Source organism: Amblyomma americanum, chromosome 1 (assembly GCF_052857255.1).
Source record: "Amblyomma americanum isolate KBUSLIRL-KWMA chromosome 1, ASM5285725v1, whole genome shotgun sequence".
NCBI classification, from domain to species: domain Eukaryota; kingdom Metazoa; phylum Arthropoda; class Arachnida; order Ixodida; family Ixodidae; genus Amblyomma; species Amblyomma americanum.
The window spans coordinates 312,932,851-312,952,904 of record NC_135497.1 but is presented as its reverse complement, the minus strand read 5'-3'; the positions used below and the strand labels follow the sequence as shown (position 1 = coordinate 312,952,904).

Genomic DNA, 20,054 nt, shown 5'->3' with positions numbered 1-20,054 from the left:
ATACTCCGACTGCGCTTGACCGCCGACGCGTTCGGCCGCTTCGGCGCACTCTGACCCCACTGGCGGAGACTTGGAGCATGCCTCTATTTCGCGCCGAGTGCGCCAGCCGCCGCCGGCCCGGCCAGACCGATTCGGCTCCACGGCGATGTGAGCGTTGTGACGTAATTCAATAACTTCGGCAGTTGGGCGGAGCTGTTCTTCTCGAGCTCTCGGCTAATTTAATCAATTCACAGTACACATCTGATGGTACATACATGCAAGTGGACGAGAGAGCCCGATCCAATGGACCCCGTAACTCCGGAAACGCGCGGAAGCCGTTGAAGCGTCGGCTTTACTTTCAAGCCGCCAACTGTAAACGCGAGCGCCCTTGAGCACCCATCCGTTTTTTGTGGCAAAAAAATAAATAAATAACCTGGCCCTTGCAACCGTTGAATACCTCGACGCCGCCTGCTGCACCGTGCAACCGCGCCGTTCAAGGAATCACAATCCGTTGGCCCCAAAGCCCCGGTCAGCCTCCGATGGGCGCGACGCGCCGACCTTGTCCTCGCCGCTCGCGACTCCCCGCACTGGGGTTATGATATTTAATTTGCAACGGCTGCTCACGGCGGAAGGCGGAAACGACCCGCCGGCACCTAACCTAACCGTGCTCCCTCAAAAGCATCGCACGCTCTGTGGGGCTGAGGTCGCTGAAATGCAGGCCGGAGATTTTGCGAGAACTACGTCGTCGGGTTCGGGAACGGGATCCATCGTAACGGTGGCAAGACGCCGGTGCAAACGTAAACGAAGCGACGGTGGCGACCCCTGATAGATGCCTTCAACGTGCGGCGGCGGTAGTTTTCATTTCGGCAGCTGCTAGACCGCGCCGCTAGCCGCCAGAAATCACGGAGTCTGCGTTTACGTCCCGTTTCACGTCACTCCGTCCTATGACGTCATAAGAGTTCTCCTTACGCCATAAGAGTTCTCGAGTTTGAATCGGAGCGGCGGGAAAAACTTTTTCAACCTCGAATCCAGATTTCTTTGAAATAAATGCATCCTTCGCTCCCGGACAAGCGGCAACAAAGCCATGAAATACCGAACTATCAGATTTTGCTAACAAAAAAAAAGTTGACAGAGTTCTCCTTAGTGTCCCTTCAAGAAAGAACCGATCCAGTTTTTTGTAGCAACGTACCTCTATACATGGTCCTTTTTACAGGAATTTAAAGAAAACCCACAAAATATGCAAACAAAAAATGCATGATTGCGCTCATGCGCTAACATATTCCAGAGCTCCCAACCGTGTTTTGAACGAACGAAACGTGCGCGTTGACCGTGCCCGAGTGAGCGGCCGATAATAAAAATCAATGATATAATATGATGATATAAATAAATTATAAAAAACGGAGGTTATATTGAAATACGCGACTTCACTTTTTTCCTTTTTTTCGTTTGCTTTATGGGATGGCTCAATAGATGAGTCATCGCATAGACATGCGACCTAAAGCTTGGTGAGCCTTATACAGCAAGAGAACTGGGATGATGTGTTCAAGTAGCGTAGCGCTACGCTAGCTTGCCAGGTGTTTTTGAGGAAATTTCATATTTGGGATACGATTTGGCCTTTCCGCTACGGTAAACTCTCAAGAAACACAAACGAATTAGGAAGCCATCGGTTACTAGGGAGCTGTACATCAGAATAAAAGAAAAAAATCGAAATTTTCAAGAGATTATTTAAACGAGATACCCACATTTGCTGAGTGAATTTAAACAATTGCGAAACGGACTGAACTCAGATCTCAAGAATGCAAAGTCAAATTATTTCCTAAATAAATTACAGGACGTTCGAAATGACAGCAAAAATCCACGGGACATGCAGAGCAACATATTAACAAGAAACCAAGCTGGCTGCGGTGTGAAGGAAATCCGCATTGACAATGTGCTTCTAACTGGGACCTAGTAAATGCAATGAATATGCACTTTGTCAAAGTAAGTGTTTACTCAGGAGGTTATGACGGTGCAGATGACAGCATGAATGTAAACAGCTTGCTGGGGTCCATTACGCTTGCTTCGACAGTGCGCCTTGTGAAATTGGAAAAAATAAATAAAAAAAAGCATGTCGCCTGCGTGCGATGACGGGTTAAAAGTCTTGCCTATTAAACACGTAAGTGTTACGCTTGATAAGTCCTATATCGTAGCACGTAATAAATCATATGCTTCTTAGCGGAGCTGTCCCGGAAGAACTAAACATTGCAAAAGTTACACCTATGAAACCAACATTAGTAATTACATAAATGACGGAAGCCAACGGTCGTCGAAACCGAGGAGCATAGGGGGTCGGATGTCTTTTTTTTTACCATTAATTTTGTAGTTCTTATCAATGGGAGATTAATAAAAGCAGAAGAAAAAACAACCACATGCCGCCGGTGGAGCTGGTGAATCCTCTCAAAGTCTGCTTACACTACACATAAATACCCCCGGAAGCATATGATTAGATAGCCGCCGCCGTATATAGCTCAGTTGTAGAGCACCGGGCGCGAAATTCGCAGGTTGTGGGTTCGGGTCCCACTGGCGTCATGTGTTTTTTTTCTGCTTTTAGTAATCTCCCATTCATAAAAACTACAAAATCAATAATAAAAACGACATCCCCTATGCTCCTTGGATTCGGTGGCTGTTGGCTTCCGTCATGTATGTCATAATGAGCACCTGTTTCCATTCCCTTTTCTTGTCTGCTGATTAGTAATTACAGGCAAATTTCAGTTCTGACAGTGTTTTCGAAGGTATTTGAACACGTCGTCAATCACAGGTTAAGAATCACCTTTAAGAATCACCGAGCACAAGCTGAATAGTACGGTTTTCAAGCATAAATCAGCAGAGCTTGCACTCGTCGACATCTAGGATAAGATCATTGAAAATATTGAAAAATAAAACTGTGTACTTTTGGTTTATTGCTAAATTTAACGCAGACATCGCAGTAATTAAATTACTTTTCTCGGTAATCTTTAATGTAATTCGTTGTTTTTCTGCACTGGTAATTTAGTAATGAAAACTAAACATTCTGACAGATTTGCCTGTCTGGTTGGGTTTTAAAATTTATAATAAACTGCACATCTCCAAACAAAAATTTCTAACTTTAACCCAACGTTTCGAAGCCGACTCGGCTCCTTCATCAGGGGTGACTGGGGGCAGTAGCTAGCGTCTTTTAAGCATGGAATGGAGGAGGGGGTCAAAGGAACGACAGCTGTGATGCGAAAGGCGTGGGGGAGGGGGAGGAAGGGGGGTTAACTGCTGCCCTCAGTCACTCCTGATGAAGGAGCCGAGTCGGCTTCGAAACGTTGGGTTAAAATTTAATATTTTTGGTTGGAGATGTGCAGTTTATTATAAGTAATTTAGTAATGTAATGAATTACATTGGCGCAGTCATTTGATGCAAAAGTAATCAATCACTAGAGAAATTGCTTTTACTGCATGATGAGTCCGTGCTCTGGCCTCGCGTTTGCGGAGTTGAGCGTCTACAAAGCAGGCAAAGCGCGCGGCCAGCAATAGCCAGCGCTCCAGCGAAGCGGCGTACGCGGACGAGAGGCGGGGGCATCGGGGCCGTCTTGGTGGAGCGCCTCATTCAGCACTGCGTACGGTCGCACGCACACACAGACACGCCGCAGGGCACCCAGGAGAGCTCGGTGACCATGGCAAACCATACTGCATCTTCCCACGGACTCACACTGCGAGCGCCTGAGCGAGTAATTCCCTCTAGACCGCATCGTATAGTCACGTCGCCACACTGACAAGAAGTTTTGGAATCCCTATCTAACAAAATTGGTTGTGAGCTTCAGGGAAAACTAGCTACTGTGGCCAGATTTGAAGCCCTCTCTTTAACTCAGGGGCAACATACGCGCCAGTATCACGGCGACATGCTGTTAATTTCCGCCAACGTGCCTCCAGAACAAGTCAAACTGCAGAAATGGCAGCTTGTCTGCACCCTGGTGCATTCCCCGGAAGAAGAACCTGAGCAAGCAGTCGATGCACTCCCGCTGTGTACGCGTACGACAAATTCTTCAAAATCAAGAGGATGGAGCCATATTAGGCATTGAACGATGAACTTCTGATCTAAGAGTGATGCGAGGATTATACAAATTTTGCGACTAAGTTAATTAACCTCATCCATGTCAGCAAAGCGGCTCTTCAATGAGCTAGGGCTAGCTTTCTTCCCAAGAGGGGCAAAATTTCCGACGCCCACTTTGAAGCTTAGTGGCGGCGCAAACAAGGAAATCTGAAAATTTTGTCGTAACTGCGACCAATGCGCAACTTTTAAATTAAAAAGTAATTTAAAAGTAATTTTCAATTCTTTTGGACAGTAACTGTAATGTAATGTCATTACATTATGAGAGCAGTAATTTGTAATGCAATTTAATTACTTTTGCAATATTTCTAGACAGGTAATTAGTAATGTAATTTAATTATTTTTCAAAAGTAATTTTGCCATGTATGGATTTAAGCAAAGCCTTTGACACTGTTCAACGTATTATTCTGTTAAACTCGAAATATATGGCATTAGAGGAGTGACAAATCAAACTAATTCGATGCCACCTTCAGAAACGTTATCAATATGCATGTGTTAATAACTGGACCTCCATCAAACTAGAAGTGCAACACGGTGTTCTCTGGGGCTCTATTTTGGTACCCCTCCCTATTCTCATTTACATAAATGACATGACAACAATACCTAGATCCGCACAAATTATAATGTATGCAGATGATACCAATGTATTTTTTACCGGAAAAACTGCGCACTTTCTAGAGAACTCTGTTAAAATTATTTAATACAGCTATCTGAATGGCTTCACAGAAACCGCTTGAGTCTGAATATAAATCAAACGAAATACTTAATTTTTAAGCCAATAAATAAACATGACTGCAACTGGTTTAGGATTACATTGAAGGGCGCTCGCTGGAACAGGTTCCCGAACAAAAATTTTGGGGCGTTTGGTTCAGCCATGACCCCTCAGGGAACACTCATGTTAATCAACTTAAATAAAGCCTGTCTCCGAAACTCTTGAAACCCGAACGCCAAATCCCAAACCCAAACGCTTGAAACAGGCACTGTACTATTCAATAGTTTACTGCAGAATAGGCTCTAGCATCCTGATTTGGGGAACGACAAGAAGCACTAATTACTACAAACGTAATGTACTACGACAGCAAATATTATGCACTGTGGAAGATTATAAAAGAAATAAGCAGTAGAACGCAACCATTATTTGTCAAATATATGTTGAAGGCTGACCGGGTGTACTTCTTTAAATTATTGCAATGGATCCATAAATACAGGCTATATACATACATTTCCCCAGTACACATTTCAACGTTCGAAACCCAAAACAAAAAAATGTCACAAGTTAGAACTAACTACGGAACGCAAGCATTACCCTTTGAAATAACAAATGCTTTGAACAGATAATATATGCAAATAGACGTTAATAAAGGTGCACAAACCTTTAAAAATACTGCAGGAAGTTTTTTTTGTGAAAAGGAGAATTAAATTTTTACTACTGTAATTATTCCAAAAAGTGTAACCTAGCTATGTTCCCTCTTGCATTGCTCTTGTGATTTCTTGCAAACTGTGATATGATTACTCCACTACTACACTGACCACTGCTACACATGCGCATTTCACGCTGCTTAAGCTCGCCGCGATTCAAGTTTATCACAGCTCTCATGCTCCGTTTTATTTTTGGAGGACCTATACTCCCGGATCCCAGTAAGTCCGTGCCGGCAATTTCTTCCCTATTCCCGAGTCAATGAAGGATATCCCGAACTTCGCACGCCTTTGTTCGCATTTCCGCCGTTTCGTTAAACAATTCGCCGGCGTAGCCTGTCATTGAACCCCTCAAGGATAACGTTCCTTTTTGCTGAGGTCGTGCCCAAGCGGCAGCCTTTCGTCGCTCGTCACGTTGCTGACCATGCCACCAATTTTGTTCCTTTATGACACATCGTTCAGCCCCTACCCAAGTTCGCACCGACTGCAGTGAACGCGGGATCGGCGCCCAACAGCAGCAGGACCATGAACGCATCAGTGCTTATGCTGCAGCCCCAACGACGCTTCGCATTCGTATTCGCCCACCGTCGTATACAAGTCCAAGCGTCTATGCCACGGCCTGGGCTGCTTGTCTCGTCATCCTGCGGAGCCGCCTGACTCGAGACCACTTTCTCAACAGCACTGCAACCCGTCATTACCGACCGCTGATGGAATGCCTTTCTACGACTATTTATTTTCGACGATAGCACTGTGTATAGCCGCAGCGTCCACTCTTACGGCCCTTAATTAGTTGCTGCTTGTGGTTCCCTCCGCAGCTCCGTTCGGGCGTCCTGAAGGAACTCAATGACCTGCCCACCCCCTGCAACCTGTGTGTGCATAGGCGCCGAGTTTTCAATCTGCCGGGGAGGGCTGGGGCGGGCCCAGTTAGCACCCTCTCTCTTTTTCATTCCCCCCCTCTCCTCTCTCCGGGCATGCTCCTTGGCAAGAGATATTTATTTATTTTATTCTCAGGATACAGAGTACATTACAGAGGGGAACGACAATTCACAGCAATGTAGAAGATAAAAAAAGCTAAGGGGGCCATGTACTGATCCGTCTGTCTGTCTGTCTGTCTGTCTGTCTGTCTGTCTGTCTGTCTGTCTGTCTGTCTGTCTGTCTGTCTGTCTGTCTGTCTGTCTGTCTGTCTGTCTGTCTGTCTGTCTGTCTGTCTGTCTGTCTGTCTGTCTGTCTGTCTGTCTGTCTGTCCGTCTGTCCGTCCGTCCGTCCGTCCGTCCGTCCGTCCGTCCGTCCGTCCGTCCGTCCGTCCGTCCGTCCCTCCCTCCGTCTGTCTGTCTGTCTGTCTGTCTGTCTGTCTGTCTGTCTGTCTGTCTGTCTGTCTGTCTGTCTGTCTGTCTGTCTGTTGTTGCCAGGAAGAAAGAAAAGGAAAGTGCACATGCCTGCCCACTGGCTCAAGCCGAGCCACAATCGCTACCACGTGCAGATAGTAGGAGAGTTGAAAGATGGGATAGTAAAGACGCGCGGTATAAAGACCAAGGCCGATCCCGGAGGTACCCGAGAACCAAGTGGTACAGTACAGGATTCAGTGTCATTAATGCTAACAAATTCAACGCCAGAAGAAGGAAATCCACGGATCCAGTTAAGAACTGCAGGGTCAGTGTTCAGCACACTTAGTTTATGTAATAGCAGTGAGTTATAAACTTTACCACTTCATCGAATGCTTTAGCAAAGGCAAGAAATATGCAGTCAGATGAAAAAGCGGAGTCCATATAGAAGTGCAAGTCGTAAGTGAAGGAAAGTAGTTCAATGTCACAAGAGAAAAACTTCCTGAGGCCATGCTCTGAGAGAGAAGAAATTGTTATCCTCCAGAAAATTACCAAGATGTGTAAATATATGTACCATTATTTTGCATGCTGTTGATCCCAACGATATGGGTCAATGGTTAGATGGATTCTGTTTATCTCCGGCTTTGTGTACTAGTATGACCACAGCAGTCTTCTAGTCTTCAGCAGTACGTACACCAAGATGATACGATTGTGAGAATATGCATTTCACGACAGAACTATACTCTTTAGCATTCCGTATAAATTTGCCATTCATACTATCAGTTTCGCTAAAAGATGTTAGTTTCAAATCGATAATCGGTATGATGCCTTGCAAGTCGAACATGGTGGGATACATCGCGAAATGCTCGCACGGTTGGAGATCAGGACTTTTGATAATATTGGATGAAGAAGGAAACGACTTAACGAAAGTATCATTTAGTACAGTAGCACAGAGGTGCTCAGGAGCAGGTTCACCGGCGGGTGCAATAACGACACTTTATTGGTGTTTCCAGGTTTTGATATGTTCCAGAAGCGTTTCGGATTAGTCTTCCGAATGTTCAGGAGGGTCATTTTAAAGAAGGTGGATCGTGTAGACTTCAATGCTCGTTAATATGCTGAAGCAGCTGTTTTGTATGATGTCCAATGGGCAGGTTTCAATGAATACTTAGCCGTTCGAAAAAAGTATTTTCTTTTTGTTAGAAAATCGTTTTAAATATCTGTTGGCCGGTTCAAGCCAGAGAAAGGGTCGGAGTCAGAGCTAAAAAGCAAAACAAACTTTATACAGCAAGCGACGATACAAAGGAATTCACACTAATACACAAGGTTCTCAAAGCAATGCAAATCATGCTACTAAAGAGGCTCTATTACAAACAGAGTTTAACAACAATTAACAATGCACGAGAGAGTCAGAACAAATAAACACTAATTTTTCACCGGGCACTGTCGCAGACCGACGTCTGGAGAGTCACGTTGTGGTCGTCCCTAGACGTGCGCCGCTCCCTCCCAGGTGTGTGGGCTTGCCGAACAGCGGGTTGACCCCGGGAGCCCAGCGGTAGCACTTGATGACTCACTGCAACATTAGCTAGCTTCCCGAACCGACATGACCGCAATTTATACGGCGTGTCGCGTCTGTCACAACGCGCCAAAGTAGGCGCGCACATTCACGTAGCTTTTACAGTGCAAGTGTCCTCTCTCCCTCCCGCCGAGACGCACGTCGTCATTCGTCAGGTGCGGCGGAAACGCTTGGAACCTTCTAGGGGATTCTCCGCCGGTGAATCACCGCTGCCTCCGATCGATGAGGAGCATAGATGGGCATCCTCACCCTCACCTCATGAAGATTTCACTCGGTGAGGTGAGGGAGGTGGGCGGATGAAAATTCGTGAGGACGAGGGTGAAGGAGGAAAGACATAGTGAGGTGAGTGTGAGGGAGGGCAAGATGCACGGTCTGAGGGCGAGGGTGGTGGTCTGAACCATACTATTGGCTAACGTTTTTTGTCTGTGCAGCAAGTTATGAATTCCCGTTTTAAAGCGCTACTTCTTAAGGTGAAAATCCCGGGGAAGACGTAGTTTCTGCAGTCTGGAGGTAGACGAGGCGAACACGAAACGCGGGTGCAGCACACCTTCTCCGTCGCCGTGATGTACTACACCCCCGAAAAAAGACCTCTTCTAACTCAAAAACCTTTTCTTTTTAATTGTGTAATGTGTTGGGTGCAGAGGTGGGCAACCTCATGAGGTCGACCTCAACCTCAAAACGACCTCAACCTCACGTCGTGAGGTGAGGTTGAGGTGAGGTCGGCGACGGCTCAAAATTTTGTGAGTGAGGTCAGCAAATCAGACCTCAACCTCACGCATGAGTTTGAGGTTGAGTGAGGTCGTCATTCAGTGAGATCGAAGTTTTGAGGTCGGGACTTTCTGCAGTTGCCACGTCTCACTCCGACGAATGCCGCTTCCGAAGCGGAGTTGCAGCGCATCACCGCAGTGTGCGTGCAATGAAGCTTGGTGTTCGGTTTCCCCTGTTTGGACAACCGGATGCCACAGTTCCCTCTTAGCTTCCGGTGCTGCGCAGTAATGTCCGTGCAGTCCGAGCCTACAGGAAGACGCACGCCTCTGGTCTTCCCGGAAGAACTGTTACTGTCACAGCACGCCACTCTCCCTGCCCCTTGCCCCGCTGGCGTAGCACCCGTAGCTGCCTGCCGGGCGGCTCGAACTCCCGGGAGCGCGCAAAGCACGTAACTGACGTTGACCCGCGGTAGCTTTGTTTGATTCCGCAAACAAATAAGTTCAGTCCAACATGCACGCAATAATTTCGTCGCAGCGCGGATGGCCCGAAGCAAGACTGCTTCGTGGTCATGGTCGTTGCCGGCGCTGACGTCATAGCTCTTGCCTTGCAGTCGAATAAAGGGGATCGTGCTCTACATTACAAGCTGACTTAACAGAAACTAGAGTAGTCGGCACAGGCGAGAGAATGTGATTCAAGTGGTTCCCAACAAGGACACCTGCTGATTTGATTAAAAAAGCATGAAGCCAGAAAAGTCTGTATAACACCGTCGAAGCTTTTGATCGGTGACTTCCCCTTTCGAATCTCACACAAACTCTGTATACTCCCGTTCCGTAATGCAAGCAGACGCAAATATAATTCCACTTTTTCATCCTTCCGAATCACCTCTCTTTTGGTCTCCGGTTCCTTGCTCCTTCTATATATAATTGGTTTTGGGGGAAAGGAAATGGTGCACTATCTGTCTCACCCTGCGGTGGACACCTGAACCACGCCGTAATGGAAGGGATAAAGGAGGGAATGAAAGAGGGAATGAAGAAAGAGCTGCCGTAGTGGAGGGCTCCGGAATAGTTTCGACCACCTGGGGATCTTTAACGTGCACTGACATCGCACAGCACACGGGCGCCTTAGCGTTTTTGCCTCCATAAAAACGCAGCCGCCGCGGTCGGGTTCGAACCCGGGTGCTCCGGATCAGTAGCCGAGCGCACTCACCAATGAGCCACCGCGGCGGGTTTGTTCCTTCTCGGAAATTCACTTATGCCGAAACACCGCAGCACGAAGTGAACGTACCGGCATAGCGGTGTTGCAGCGGCGAAAAAATGCAAAACTAAAATGAATGAATGATGATGTGGTCGCTAATTCCTTTTCCTTTTTTTAATGAAGATGTGCGAATGGAACTGATTACGTGCTCGCGGGGTGCTGCTGAGTCGCTGTTTCAAACCTTCTAATATGACGTTTAATGGGGCACACTGTTGTTCGCTTCTGTTTTTAGTGTGCGATTTTTGTTTGTATGTTTCTAATCATTCTCTTTTTTTTTATAGCGATTGCTACATTACGGTAGCATTTCGAGCCTTCAGCGTGGCGGCGCCGCCACGCTGTCACGTGGTTGGTCACGTGGTGCGGAGCAGCTGCCGGCGGCGCGTCGCCGTGGCTGATCACGTGGTTCGTCTCGTGGTTGGTCACGTGACCAAGTTCCACTCGGCCAGCTGTAGCTATCACGTCACTCCAGGTTTAATCAGAGCAAAACCATTGCCATTTTTTTTCTTTTCTCGTATGGGATCAGTTAGGTTGGCGGCCTGCCTTGCAGACGACCAGCACTACACGTTATCTTTCCTTTAACTATTTTGCAGAGACCCATCGTTCACCTTAAACGGCTTCGCAGAATGCTCGCGCGGTGCTCGTGGGTAAAAAACATCGAGGATGCTGGCATACCATTGATTAGTTCAGTTTTGAAGGGAAACAAGTGATTGACTTAAAGCAGCTTGTCTCAGACAGGTTGACGAAATGGTACCCAGAATTCTTATGAGGTATGTGAGTACTTAGGCGGGTTTTTTTTTTTTCCAAGGGGAGGGGTCGGAAAAAGATTTCGCTGCGGGGAAATTTGAGCGGAGAGCCATGGTGCTCTTGACTGAGAGAGCGGTTCACGCTGCCCGCTCTAGGCTAGTTCTTTTGCCCCATGTGATTTTAATAGTTGGCACAGTGTTGGAAGACGTAGGTTCACCGAGTCATCGGAGAATTCCCAGTATTTCGGAACCATTACCATTGTCACCTGGAAGGAAGTGGCGGAAACGGGGGAGGGTCTTGACCTCCCAGGAACATCAACATCATCGTCCTTAATTATTAGCTGCAGGTATTCCTGTTTTCCCGCACAGTAATCGTCTTCGGTTGCTTTCGGCAGCTTTTAATTTGTTAGCGGTATATCAGACTTCCCCGGGCTCATAAGGATACACTGTTAGCATCATCACCCTCGCCATCATCTCGAGAGTCAAAGGCATGTGCCATTGCATGACCTTTGCAGTATGTTTACCTGCTGGACAATCCGAATGTCATTAATGTGGATTGGGTTGTGGGCACTCTTTGTAATGCTTCATGCGCGCATGTGTAGTAATGTATGATCCATATGGATCTTGAAATGGGGGTGGAAGGGGTGGATGGGGGCCTGGTATGACGAGAAATTACATCGATGTCACGTGAGTAGGTGTGATGTCATATTAGAGCGTCGTCACGTCACTAGGTTTGATGGCATATCACATCGCTGTCACGTGGTCTGGTATGACGTCAGACGCACACGATGGCATCACTAAGTATACTAATTAGTATTAGCGTTACCTAATTACATTAATTAGCATTAATTGATTATGCGACGGCATCATATTCGTTGCGTGACTCGTCGGCTTGTGACGTCACATGATGCCGTTTCTTGTGGGCACTTTTTTGCAGATATGACCTTGAAAGTGAGCCATCTAATGCTTTCGCATTAATAAAAGAAGCCGCTCGCTTCTACACAGATAAATACAACGTGCCTCTGTTGGTGTCCTACAGTCGCAGCTTGTTAAGTGTTTTCGAAGGCAACATACAGAGCACTGAAAATAGCATTTTCGCTATGCCGGATAGAGGTGCATAATCGAAATATACTGATATGCGTCTGCATAACCATCGCATTGGAAAGTACATCGACAACCAACTTCTTTGTACTCGATAACTATTCTCAAGCCTGAAAAGAGTATCGTGAATACCTCCCCCCTGCTCCCAATTTCTGGTAGGGTGTAGAATGGCTGTGTTTGTCAACTGCCGGTTCGTGCGTGAATGAGCGATAGGCTTCCAATACGGACAAGTATACACGAAGCAGGTTCCCATTATTGACACATATAAAGTATACTCACCGACGTTCTGGTGGTAACCGTGTATGGGACACCCGTGCCCGCAGGCCATATACTCTGTGGGGGTTCATCCGAGATTATAAGTTTCTCCTATTGCGTGCACATCAATAGTGTCTGTGCACACCTTACTAAATAATATCATCATCATTTTGGCTTTCCCGTCTCACAGGATTCTCAGAATTGTTTTTAACTGAAAAACTTCTTAATCGCTTTTTGTTTTGTTTTTCGTTTGTTTTCTGAGGTCGAGCAGCCGACCTCTGAGGTTGAGTGAGGTCAGCAGTGGCCTCAGGAAAAGTGAGGTGAGGGCGTCTAAGGATACTTCAACCTCAACTGATGAGGTAAAGGTTGAGGGCACGAAAATTTACCTTTATTTTTAGATTTTAAAACTGTATAGCGTAGTAACACGGATTGACATCGAAAATGATTCCCGGTTTTAGGCACCCTAAATATGGTGTTTAAGATAGTGTGTGACGATCTGGCATAGCTGACATTGCCTAACATATGAAAGATGGCGCTGGTAGCTAGCTATGTGTCGGCGCCTAAGTGTGTGAACGTAGAAAAAAGTCATCTACATTGCCTGCTGGTGGTCTTCGACTTCGGACATTGTCCCGAACCTTATTATCGCATCGACGTTGAACCTGCTGGGACCACGTCCTGCGCAGGCGACAAGTGGATTGCCGTTGTCACTGCGACGTGTTACTCACACGCTGCCCTTCCGATTTTGCAGATTTCCTTCTGCAGAACGGTATCCACGACATCTAGCGACCTCGGTCGCTAAATGTCATCCTCACACCAGCGGCGTACTAAACGCCACAACTGAACATTTACATACGTCTGAGCCGACCGCAGTGATTCGGACCTTAGGATACGTTCGAGCTATAACGCTTCCCACTGCGACACCACCGCCTTTTCAGCGTTTTATCCTTTGTTCGGCAGGCACCCCACATTGCTCTTGGGCCTAGGCACATTGATACCTCCTGCTGCTGCCTCAACCACACAGCGTGCACGATATGCCATCGCACAACCTGAACTGGCGCGCCAGCTTGCCCGCTCCCGTCTCTCAGCGTCAGAAACCTATCAGAAGTCGGTGTACGACCGCCTTTCATCCTTCTTTGGTGTCCATCTCGACTGGCCGGACTCGCTGAAAAACTCGTCTCCTCGTACATTGATTGGCCCGTCAGGTGGCCGGCGTAACATATGAAACTATAGGGGACACAACCAAGGCCAGAGGGCGCTGCGGACTCCAATGAACGATGGGTGCCCGGATGCCCGCTCGCCTCCGCTTTAAAGGGGCTGTGAAGGGGGCTCCAATAAACTTGCGGCATGCCTGGGATATTGAAGCACGCCGCTTCACGAATAGTGTCCAGCAAGGATTTTTTTAAATGCGCTTTGTAGAAGCTGAGTTATCTGTAGCTAAAATTTCAATATCAGCGTCTTCGCGCCTTTCCCTCTCTTCTCGTCACTTTCTGCACGCTGGAAGGGAGGCGCTCCTTCGCCGACCCCCCATCTGGGAGCGGAGCTTCCCGACCCGCCGGAGATAAGCGGCTCATTGGCCGCGGCCACGGTAGCTGCTTGACGTCTGCAAGAATCTAACCAATTGCCCCCTCTCACCTTGTCTACGCAGATGCGGGGGACGGAGGAGGGTGGGAACATGAAAAAGTCGCCGGGAAGGGCTCGCCAGCTTTGACGCGCGATTGTGGGTCGTCTGCTGCGTGTAGAAGAGTATTATTTGGCTCTGGTTTTCATGGCAACACAGTGCAGTGATTAAGTGAGTTAATGTGCTCTCCTCTGAAGGCGTTTCAGAGCCCCTTTAAGGGTGGGGACACCCTTTGTGCCACCCCGCGCCGCCGTTTCCCCCTGCGCAGTGGCACGTTGGGTCCCACGCGCCGGTCCTGCAATGCGCGCTATGCGCATGGCACGGTTTCTGTGCGGCTGCGTGCCGACTGCAATAATGCGACTGAACTGGAAATAGACAGTACATAATTGTTTGACTCGTGGCGGTAGTGTTTTGGCACTTTTGAGCGCATTTTATGCAACGGCTGCACTGAAAAGGGGCATCGGTTATTTGGTCTTCCTGTATAGTGATTATATTTTCATTTCATTTATTGAACCCTCAGGGCCAAAGGCATTAAAGAGGGGAGTGGTTACAAAACAAAAATACATAAATAGATACAATGCGTATTGGAGAGCAAGTATTATCATCCACCTGTTATACAATGTTAGCTAGTGCAGAACGAAAATGCTGGTTATCAGTTATGTCGACGATATTTGCGGGAAGGCGGTCAGTGGTCAACGATTTCCATAGATTTATGCTGCTTTTGTTGTTTTGAACGTAATAATAATAATAATAATAGTAATAATAATAATTGGTTTTGGGGGGAAAATGGCGTAGTATCTGTCTCATATATCGTTGGACACCTGAACCGCGCCGTAAGGGAAGGGTAAAGGAGGGAGTGAAAGGAGAAATGAATAGAGAGGTGCCGTAGTGGAGGGCTCCGGAATAATTTCGACCACCTGGGGATCTTTAACGTGCACTGACATCGCACAGCACACGGGCGCCTTAGCGTTTTTCCTCCATAAAAACGCAGCCGCCGCGGTCGGGTTCGAACCCGGGAACTCCGGATCAGTAGTCGAGCGCCCTAACCACTGAGCCAATGCGGCGGGGGTTACTTTGAACGTAATGACTGTTCACACGGCCCCGGGTTTCTCTTGTATACAAGCAGCGCGGAAGATGAGCTACCAATTATAATATTTCTGCGTAGTTAACACCCACTTTTCCAACATTCTCTGAATTGCCTTTGTCTTGTTACTGCACCGTATGTGAAAAATTCCACGTAGTAATGTCAAATTTCTCTTCCAAGTGGTCTGTCGCCTCACTGCTCTGAAAAGCTGAGGCCATGTCTGAAACCAAATGGCTCGCTTCCACGGAACCGTCTGCTCCAGTCGCTAAAAGAGACACTGGCTTGCTGCCTCACTCGGTTAGTCGTCGGACAGGGCAATAGAGCTCTCATTGAGAAATGGGTCTGCGCTAGTTGGAAAGCCAGGTTTGAGGTACAGCACGCAGGAATACGCGGGCTAGTGAACACGACCGACAAGCTCTCATCCCTGCTGCTGACATCGAAAGAGACAAAGAAAAAAAAGTAATCTATAGGACATGGTTGCCCAGAAACAGGCGTGACGAATTTTATTTATGTGGCTGCGTGACGGCAATGAAGTGAGCCCTTTTTTCCCAGTCATGGTTTCTTTAAAAGCGATACGAAAAGGAACGAAAATAGACCATTACTGGAGAAAAAGCCGCCTTTCGTTGTCGTCACGCAGCCACTATACTTCTTTGCTTACTGACGCACAGAAGATAGGTTCTGCGCCAGGATATTCGTAGTGAGGTGGCGCAAAGAAGTAGAGAGAGGGGAGGGGTTATAATGCTTTCGTTGCATACAACAAAACAAATAATAAACTGAACAAAACGCTGCAACGAGAGCTTCAAATATTCGCTTACCCGCAAGAGCGCCTAAATAATATTAATGGCTGCCTTATTGCGAAACGTCTTTGTGGCCAAGTTTTGAAGAAGCCGCTCGGCAAATTTTGATGTGGCCTGGCAGGTTTTAACACTCGCCTTTCAGCTTTCCTGGCCTACGTCATCGGCTCAACTGCTTCTGGTCCGATGGACAAAACATGCGACTTCTGATAGCGTGCAGAAGGTGCGATGTGTACCGAGGCGGCTGTAATCGGGAGAAGAAAGGTCGGGGAGCGTATCGAAAACGAGGCGCCTGTAATCGGAAGAAAGGCGGCGGAGAACGCACGAAACTTGCAAAACTAAGGCGGAAACAGGCAATTTCGCCCATCGGACCACGCCCCTTTGCTTGAAGTGAGCTCGTGTTGTGTGTGTGATGCAGCATTCAGACATCAAGTTATGAGAGACTGATTGTGTTCCCGGGTGTACTGCCTACACTATTAAAGTGAACCGGCTTTGCTCGTGACTGCACGCGCCGGAAAAATTGCCTATCGCAGGTCAAACCAGACGGCCTGACCAACAGTTAACCCCAAAGTATGCGAGGTAAGGCATGCGAAACGCTTGCTTTCCAGAACAATTTCTGCTGGGGGCAGAGGTATAATGCACAAGTTTGCCTGCTCACAATTACTAAAATTAGCAGCCGTAAAAGGCGCCCTCTCGCATTGATTTCATGGCGAACGAGAAGCTGCTTAATGGCTATCATTGGCGAATATGCAACTGCAGCTCGAATATGCATGTACTCCTGATTGTTAAAAAAGTAATCGAAATGCATATAGAGTCAAGCGATTGCACTGGAATATGCTACGCACGTTGTAAGATTGCTATCATGAAGGAACACAGAGCAAAAGGAATGAGACAGAACAGAACCGACAGGAATAAGCGCACCAACTGTTCACAAGGCGCCGACTTTCTCAACAGATCAGCTGCGAAAGATTACTTCAGCGTAACTAACTACAATTCACTGTTTAAACAATCTCTGGTAACACTCTGTCTTGGCAGAATACCAAATTTCCTGAATTCCACGCGGCAGCCACAGTTTTCTCTTCGAAACGGCGCGCCACCGCATTGCGCTCAATGCAGCCGAACGGGAGCCAACATGCCTCCGCCGAGAGCGGTGCCTTCACCCTGAAAGCGGCGCTGGCCATCGAGGCACCCTACAGTGAACAGTAACAACGTGAGCAGGGAACTCCTGTGGAACGTATTAAAAGATGAAGGTATCAGTCATGAGGTAATTGATTTCCTGCAGGAAATGTTACACCGAGATAATAAGTTGAAATTACATGGCAAGGGATAAAAAGTACGACAGATGTCGAGGTACGCAAAGGATAACGGCAAGGTTGTCCTCTATCACCGCTGCTGTTCATGCTGTATGTGATAAATATGGAAAGAAGGCTACAAGAAAGTCATCTATAATATATAATCTGTGCTGAGCAACGGCTCCAAGGTTTAATGTTCAGACGATACTGTACTCTTAGTAGAACTCCCGCCCATTCACACTCTCACCCCAACCTCCAAGAAGGTCTAAATAAGATACACTGCGGATCTCGTATGTTCCAATATACCTCCACTTTCCTCACTGCACGCACAGCCACGATAGGCATCGGATCTACTAGATCGTCGCCCTTCCAAACACCTGACAAGGGCAGTCTACAAGGTGCTGTCCTATCACCACTGCTATTCAGTATAGCCATGGCCCTTCTCGCCCACAAGCTCTCTACACACTCAGACATCGGATATACCATCTATGCGGATGACATCACCATCTGGTCAACCCGAGAATCCCTCGCCGCCAAAGAGCAAGCCCTACAAACAGCCATCACTATGGTCGAGCATTTTGTTCAGACCAGCGGTATGCAATGTGCACCGGGAAAATCGGAAATCATCCGTAATCATGGTCCCCGCTATCGTTTCCCCGGCCCTTCACAACCACCCTATAGAAGAAAATCACTAATCCGACTGCTTAGCCTCTGGGTCCAGCATGACGGCAAGCACACCCACACCGCTGCCCCTCTGCGCACGTCCGTGCTCAATATCGCCCGTATGGTACAACGGGCATGCGCGAGGACGACACTATCTGCCTCGTCACGGCCCTGGCCATGAGTCGAATCCAATATATGGTCTGCCAGACCACAATATTGATCGCACCGCCGAGATTAGGATCGATATCCTTATCCTTACCCTCTTTAAAACAGCTCTGGGCCTCCTCATGTGTACATCCACCTGTAGACTGCTTGCACTTGGCGTTCACAACACATTTGCGGAAATCCAGGAGGCTCTTCTGAACTCCAACAGACTCGTCTTCTCACCACCTCGGCGGGTAGGGCCATCCTTTCAAGAATATGCGACCCACAAGCCACCAGGACCATGGCCTTGACCGGAATTTTCCCCAACCCTATCCGTTACCGCCTTTACATGGACCTTAACCCTCGCCACATGAACCACGAGTCACAGGCACCCGCCATCAGGCCCGTCTAAGCAGCCTCGAGATTATACTAACCGAGCGGGGCACACTGAATCTACTCTCTACTACTCCCTCTCAACCCATTTTTCAACCTGCCTAGAGACAGCTCCGCCTAAATAGGCGTCTCTACCCCCCGCCGCATAAGAAACTTTCCCCGGCGGACCTCCCCCTCAAGCCTAGCCCGGTCAATCAGCTTACGCTGTTCACCAGTCAGTGTGGCCAGAAGGGCGGTCTTCCAGGACAGAAAGAGGATAAACATTTATTTGTAAAAAGGAGGCCGGATCCAGCGGATTGTGGGTGGGGCCTCACGCTTAAATTTGGCTATGGCGACTAGCTCCTCCTGGTCTTCCAGGGTGCCGATGGCCAGCGTCACATCCCACTGCTCCAGCGCCGCGTTGTGCGAATTTGATGCAAATTTCACTCACTTTCCCAATCTCCCCCCCCCCCCCTACACCGCATACACCCAACATTGTACGCAGACACATGTCCTTGATGTGGCGATATTCTCACATTCACGTACATTACATGGTCATGCTCAGCAAAACCGAACCACACAACGCGGCGCTGGAGCAGTGGGAGGTGACGCTGGTCAGCGGCACCCCGGAAGACCGGAAGGCGTTAGTCGCCATCGCCAAAGCGTCGGCGGAAGCCATTAGAGACTTGGACTGAGCACCCCACCCGCATTCCGCTCCAGTCTCGTTTTTGCAAATAAATGTTCATTCTCTCTCTCTCTCCTGGGAGGCCGTCCTTCTGGCCACACGAGCTGGTGAACAGCGCAAGCTGATTGACCGGGCTAGGCTGGAGGGGAAGGCCAGAGGTCTCTTGAACTGAGGAGTCCTCACGGTAAGGTTGATGTTGATGTCTTCCTTAATAAATAAAGTTTATCCTCCTCCTCCTCCCGAACGAGGTTCCGGAGGCAGCCGCGTGGTTTTGAGGAAATGAAAGGCGCATCAACTTCCTCACTTCTCAGTGCAAACCTCAACAGCGCTGTGAGGGAAGGGGTAAAGGAGAGAGGAAGAGAAAACTTCAGGATTAATTCGGACCACGGGGGGTCCTTGTGGGGGTTCACACCGCACAGCACACGGGTGTGTTACCGCCGCGGGTGCAGCTGAAGAGCGAGCAAGCGTTACGGCGCTTCAAACAGCGAGCGAAACATTGAAATACACTAAACGCGCTGCCCAAAAAAAAAAGGTTAGAACGGAAAGCGCCACTTAAGCTATAGGTACTGTAATATCCCATAGGTATAGGCGGCGCCCGGCTAGCTCAGTCGGTAGAGCATGAGACTCTTAATCTCAGGGTCGTGGGTTCGAGCCCCACGTTGGGCGGTTTCTTTTTATCAGGATTTTTTTTGTGCTCACAATATCGAAAATGTAACGCTGAAAATTCTGTTCACGTTGCGACGAACGGCGATTGGTAGAACGTTGCAGTATCAACTTGTGTTTGGACAGGATCTTTTTACTATTGCAGCATTGGCCACGCGACTCTTAAGGTCACAATGCTGTCCAGCTCATTCCCTGAACCACTGCGTGAACATTACCTGCACCTTGAGTTGTCGCACGATTATGCCGCTTGTGACTGAGGTAATGCCAAGTCTGCCGGT

At 48.0% G+C, this 20,054-nt stretch overlaps 1 non-coding gene across 1 annotated transcript; it reads left to right on the top strand.

Moving 5' to 3' along the window:
- The first annotated feature begins 19,706 nt into the window (after positions 1-19,706).
- Positions 19,707-19,779, top strand: TRNAK-CUU (transfer RNA lysine (anticodon CUU)). The gene has a single exon. It is a non-coding gene; the product is annotated as a tRNA-Lys (tRNA).
- Positions 19,780-20,054: the final 275 nt, after the last annotated feature.